Source organism: Crocodylus porosus, unplaced genomic scaffold (genome assembly GCF_001723895.1).
Source record: "Crocodylus porosus isolate Cpor-Errol unplaced genomic scaffold, CroPor_comp1, whole genome shotgun sequence".
In the NCBI taxonomy this organism is placed as follows: domain Eukaryota; kingdom Metazoa; phylum Chordata; order Crocodylia; family Crocodylidae; genus Crocodylus; species Crocodylus porosus.
In genome coordinates this window covers 9,214,436-9,221,369 of record NW_017728917.1, presented here as the reverse complement: position 1 = coordinate 9,221,369, position 6,934 = coordinate 9,214,436, and positions in this window count along the sequence as shown.

Sequence of the window (6,934 nt, the reverse complement as noted above, 5' to 3'; positions counted from 1 at the left end):
TGCATTTGTCTTCACTCTCCTAGGAGCCCAAAGACTCTTGAACCTTTCCTTATACAAGTAATAATTAGTGGACATATTGCAAAAAAAAAAAAACTTTACTTATATGTGAAAAAACAAAATTGAATAATAGGAACTATGGTTCTTAGGGTGGAATTATCTGGAATGTATTTTATACTAAGAACAAAGAGCACTTCTGATGTCATGTAAATACCTTTATAGAGCTCTTTTTATTTTAATGAAGGATTTGCATTGGCCCAGTATTGAACAAAAGCTCTCAGCATTAGAGCAACTTAAAGTCTATCACAGTTTTACTGTTGCTTTCCCTGGGAACTGTTATGCCAACACTTAATGCCTTTGAAAATCCCAACTTAAATCTCAGTTTGAGTTTAAAAAGTGAATTGTGAAACATTCTTCCACTTTCACCGCCACAATCAAACCAACGTGCAGCCTGATTAAACAACAATGAACTTGTTAACTATACTGCACTGTCAGCCATACTAATAAAAGGTGCCGGTTTTTAATTCATTTTCCTAGATTGCATAGGAACAGAGGAAAGCAGCTAAACGGAGTCCCATTTCCTTATGACCAGTAAAAGTTGCTTTAAGGGGTGAAAACAATGGATGTAGACACATGAGATTTACTCTGGTGTAATCTGCTTTATACTAACGTAGATGTGAAACAGATGCCCAGCGTAGAGGCGAACGCTGATGCAAATCGCGCTATTCCAGGCTAGTGCTACCTCACACCAGGTGAAGAGTAACTGTATACTGGTGTAAATTATACTTGTATAGGGGTTGTGTCCCCATAGCCCAAGTCAGCGTCATCCTGGCATAGCTTTTTGTTCAGTGCAATCAAGCTATTACCGACTCCATCATCATCATCACCGGGTGGCAAGGTGCTAGAATAGCATCTACTGCCCGGCAAGCTACCTCCAGAGAGTTGGTCATGTGCCTGCTCTTGTCAATGGTGTAACTTACACTGGTATAGTTCATGCCACTTGTCTGTACCCATGTTAATATGGACCTGGCCAACAAACTAAAAAGCTCATCCAACAGTTTTCAGGTGAAGACGAATTTGAAGAAAAAACAAAGTTGTCATGTGTTAACTTTCTCTTTGATGAAACAAACAGATGGGAGTGTATTTTTTTTAAAACTTTCATGATGTGATTCTCTGAATCCGGTCCAATTTCATCCATTTCAATCCTATCCATTTCAGCTTCCTTTCATGAAATATGGACACCATGCACTCTGTTCTCTTCTTTATGTGTACAAGGATTGTATTAGCCCTCTTGGCTACACCATAGCACTGGCAGCATATGTTCAGGAGATTATCTCCCATGCCCCACAAGTCTTTTTCAGAGTTACGCTTCCCCAGGTGGAGTTCTTAATACTGGAAGGCTGCTCTTAATTTATTATTCCTAGATATGACTTTATGGTAAGTCATATTGAAGCTCATATCTCTTCACTTGTGTCTTCATTACTTACTACTCTTCCAGTCTTCATGTCCTGTGCAAGCGTTAGCAGTGATCGTTTTTATGTTTTCTTCCTAGTCATTAATACAAATATTAAATAATGTAGGGTTGAAAATTGATCCCTACAGGATCCCACTAACGGCACAATAGCTCATTGATTTCTCTTTATACAGTTACATTTTAATCAATTTAATGTGTTGATTTTAAATCGTTCTAGTTTCTTAACCACATCACGCCACGCTGAGCCACATGTCTTACAGAAATGTATTCCTTCAACATGTTTACCTTTATCAACCAAGGATATGACTGCTGCTGTGCAAAGCAGAAATACCCCAGCTAGCTCACGTGGGTACCTGTAGCAGCCTGGGCTCAGTGAAGGCTAATTGTGTTTCATATTTGCAGTGTAAACATACCTGACACTCAACATCTCACGTGCTAAGCTGTATTTTCCATAAACCCCTATTGATTGGCTGGAGTTTTATAACAATCAGTTAGTTAACTAATAATGAATAGGTTGTTTATGTGTGTGACATGGGTCTGCAGCCACCATTCAGCTTTTTCATGCTGTGCCACTGCAACTAACTTTCTTGATCGGCTACTACATATATGTCCTCTTCCCTCTTTGTGTAACTGAGGTTGCTAAGCTGTGTCTTGCTCTTGCCCTTGCTCGGAAGTGATTGGTGATCTGCCCTCAACCGTCCCAGTCAACATGATCTTTTTTACATATTAAAAAAAAAAAAAATACCAGCTCTCTTCCTCCCTCAACTTGCATGCTGTGTTTGGACAGATCTTTGGAGACCCTGACTGGGGCTGACCTTGAGGACGAGGCTAAGGCAGGGGTGGGCAAGATGCGGCCCACCAGGCCATTCTATCTGGCCCGTGGGGCTCCTAAAAATGTAAAAACTAAATATTTATCTGCCCTGGGCTGCCTGTCATGCGACCCTCGATTGCTTGCCAAAACTCAGTAAGCAGCCCTCCACCCAAAATAATTGCCCGCCCCTGGGCTAAGGAGTTCAAAACACCATGTTCAATGAAAAGGAACAGGGAACTTTTCAAATATCAGTCATGGCAAACAAGGTGAGACAAAGCATCTTCAAATCAGCAATCATTTCCTTCACCTAATGGAGGTTACTAAGTGAAGAAACGATTGCCACAGACATCAGGGAGCGCACGCACTTTTTCTGAGCGAAACAATAATGCAGATGCAGCAGATATTTGCTGATGTGCCTGTATAGTCTAGCAAGTTAGACGCTGTTTGTTATATTATTTACTAAGTTTCTCTAATCTAACCTTTTTATGTGCACGGGTTTCCTACAGAGTGCAGAGACAAATCTGCTCCCCGAGGACGTGTTAAGAAAATGCTAGCTGAAATGTTGAATAACGATAAATTCCTTTGAATTCCTTGCGAGCATCCTAATCCACCATGATGAAACTTTCATGTTTTGTCAGCTCTTGTAATTTTGCTTTCACAAATGCAATACAAATTCTTCTCGGGTAAGTGACTTGCACATTTAGCGGCGTCTTTCAGGGGAGTCTTGCTATTGTTGCGTTATAAATGGCATGTGTTTCAGGCAGACTCAGAAATGCACAGATTCCTCAATGGTGTACATTTGAATTCCAATTGTTTTTAGTCAGCTGAAACCAGGCTTCGATTGTTGATAAGGATCATGTGTTTTATTCACTTGAAAGGGCCCCCCATCAATGTAAATTAAGGTTGGGTTTGAAGGAAAAAAATTAAAAAATGGCAGCACATTAGAAGAGGAAGGTCCCAATTTCCTGTAGCCCTGTACAGTCACAGAAACAATGAGACTGGGATGAAGAATAAGGTCCCTGATCCTCAATTTGGACTGTGCCACATTTCAATGGTCAGATGTCTATTAGTTTCGATTTATCCCTTTTCTCCCCAGGTTATTACATATTTTTTTTATAATGGTAAAATGTATTTGCTTTGATTTTTCCCTTAACTCTAAAACAGCTCAAGAGAAGGTGCTTAAACAAATCTTTCCTTCCTTTTGCTTTTCCCCCAAATCTTTAAGTCAGAGATCAATCCCGGAAAATATTTGGCCCCAGTTTGAGTCAAAAGCATACGAGAGGTCATAGAATGGGAAAACAGTTCTCAGTCTTAACTGTAGGAGATACCTTGCTACAATAAAACACGGGGTAACATGTGTAAATGCAATACAGTACATATCAGACATTCGATAACAACAGAAGAGGCAGCCTGGCTAAAAATAATTATGAAGCTCAGCAGCTGTAATTAAAATAATTTGATGGAAGATAGGAAACGTTTATGCGTCTTGGCAGAAAGAGACATTTGGAGCGTTTTGATTGATGTCTTTTATGTTTGTTCTCTGTACTGTATGTTACAGTAGCTGTGGGCACCAATATGCTAACTTTGACATAGTGCTGTGCATCCTAGTAGAGTGGATAAATGGTCAGACTCTGAAGCTGTGATTTCCTTGGTGGTTTTTATGTGCCATACAACACACAGGCTGAATCGTATAAGCCTTTCGTCGGTCAGCACTTAATCTTAAAAGAAGCCCCGTTGAAGTCGTTTGTATGAAGACTACTCATGTGAATAAGTGTTTACCAGAGTGACTAAGTATTGCACAGTTTACCCCATTGGTAATAATATGTGCTGTTTTAGTTACTTAGGGCTTTTTAAGACGTTTAACCCTTGCATTTTCTTTTCATTAACATCAGTGTGTCACTTGGCTTGTGCTTGGGAAATATAAATGTGAATGTGTGATGTAACTGTAACACAAAGGTGTGAGCTGATGAAGAACGCATTGCGATCAAAAGCTTGCTTAACTTTATTCCAACCGTGCAGCTGGTCCAATAAAAGATATCACCAGCAAAAGACTCCTTGCCTCTCTCATCATTCCTGGACCATCACTATAACACCACCACTGGTGTAATTAAGTGAGCGTGATCACAGTGATGATATACCCCCCCATATTGAAATAAAGTGTCGTCCCCCCAGCTTTTCCCAGGGAGCTGATTTTTATTTTCCAATGAAGCTGAGTGGATGTTGTCTGCCTAACCTTACCAAAACAAGGAGGTATCTTCACTTCTCAATTTACATTATTGATGCAGTATGAAATAAGTCCCGTAGCAGATGAGCACTCTGGGGATTCTCTTGTTTGTCTCAGCATGTTAAATGTCTGCGAGGCATTACACATCAGAGATAGAAATGCTTAAGTGCATAATTCTTCCTTGTGGCTTTGCTGGGAGCTAAACGAACCTTCTTAAACTAATAATAAAATAATCTAAGATATAAAAATATGTTTCTTTTGGACAAATCTGACACGTTACAATGACAGAGTGTTTATGACTCACAGTCACCACCTCCACCACCAGCACTGCTTTATTTAGAAGCAGCAGGCAGTGGAGTGAAATAGGCAGCCTCTGAAGTTTCACATCAGGATAAAAGTAACTCCATTTTTCCTAAACGGGGATTAGATATTAATGAAGAGGAGGGGGGAGAATGGTGAATTTCCAGGCCTGTGGCTCAAGGGAATGCTCTGTTATTTCGCTGGGACTTGTAGTCGTACCTAAGTTCAGATTGCCGGTCAGATATAAACAGATGAGGACTTCAGGAATGAAATGTAAACACTCCCAAGTTTTTACAGCTCTCATTTAGGTGAAGTTCCAAGAAAGCCCTTTTTTTTTTTGATCCTAGCTCTGTTTATATTTGATATGTCGCACGTAAAGAACTACTTATTCAAAGGAGGAGAAAACCAAACACAAGAAAGGTGGGTCTTGCTGATTTTTATATATTGTTAAGCCTGTAGGGAAAAAGTTCATTCTGATGGGAGAATTTCCTGCTGCTAGCAACCCCAGCATAGATCATATTGAAAGTGCCAAGATTATACCTTTCTGCTTCCAGAAGCGATGGCCAGGGTGTGTCTCTTTCTTTTAGTTCTCCCAAGACTTTAAAGGACGACACTATTTTTACAGTATTACCTATGCCGAGGTAATTCGGCCTCTTAATGCCATGAGTCTTTTGGCAAAATTGTCTCACCGTGGAACCAGAATCCAGAACCAGAGCTTGCTGCTCTGGGGCTTTACTGTCATTGCCCAGCTTGTGCTGGTTTCAGAAGACACCAGTGGGCATTGGATTAGGTCTTGATCCTGGAATTAATACTGTTGCCACAGCATAATGCTGTGATTATCTGCATACTCTGTCCTCAAAAAAATAAGTACAGATATTTATTTTCCAAACCAAACTGCCTGAAATGGGTAATTTGTAATGAAAGCCAAGCATCCCCCATGACAGGCGTATTTTGAAATGCAGCAGGCCTGCCACTTATGCAACGCGAGCATGTCTTCCACAATAATGCCACAGGGTGTTTTGCCTCCTGTTGACTTAAACGGTGCAGGATTTTATCCAGTGGGAAGGAAAAAGGATCCAACTCCTTCAAGCTTCCCAACAGAGGTGAATTGTTGATGTACTTACTCCTGATACTTAGGGCTTTCATAACGCTTTGCATCAATACAAAGGAAGGAAGTATCAGATTGTAAGGCCTGAGAGCCATCATGAACATCTAGGTGGACATCCTGCATAAACCAAAACTTTTCCTGAATCGATTCCTATTTGAACTAGAACAGGCCCAGGCTTGTTTTTAAAACTTCCAGTTATAAAGCTCCACCAAAGCCCTCTGTAATGTGTTGCAGTGGTTAACGCGTGCATTTTACTCCAAATCCAGATTTGCTTAGGCCAGTGGCAGACCCCAGGCTCTCGTGAGTCCCGGGCCCATGCTCTGCCAGTAAACACACTGCCTCCCAGTCAACTCAAGATAACGGATGGTGTATTTAAACAAGTAAATGAGAATCAAGATTAGAAGCTCTGACATACGCCCAGCATCCTGCCCGACATATTGCAGGCCCTTGGCCATCCATCAGCCTCCAGGCCACGCTTGGGCTGCACTAGGCTAAATTGATCATATCCCTGCTGGGTGTCCCCAAACTCCAATTTTGTGCACTCTGGGGATCCCCCAGTCAGGGGCACTCAGTAATGGGTTAGGTTTCAGGTAGCTTGACCTTAATATGTCTCTTGCCACAAGCAGATGGCGAGTTTTGATTACTGGTTTCAGCTTCCTAAAAGTGTGCACGTTCTTTGACTTTTGTTAATGTGCCCTCCCGCTTCCAGCTGATGTTGTATGAACTGGTTATAGGACCTGCATTTTTTTTTTTTTTCCTTTTGACTGATTGTTTTTTCCCTCTAAATACTCTGTACATCAGGGGCAGCGAACTTTTTCAAGCTGCAGGCTGGAACAACCCGGGTCTGGTCCAACGCAATGAGAAGGGCTGCTTTCCCTTTGCCCCCACGAGAGCCCACGTTGCTGCTGTTTCTCCTAACCCCCTTCTCCCTGGCCGCAGTGCGGGTACAGCTTCCAGGCAAAAGGGAGCTGCATTGGGGTTGGAGAAATAGAAGCTACTTCTCCCCAGCCTGCTCCCTCT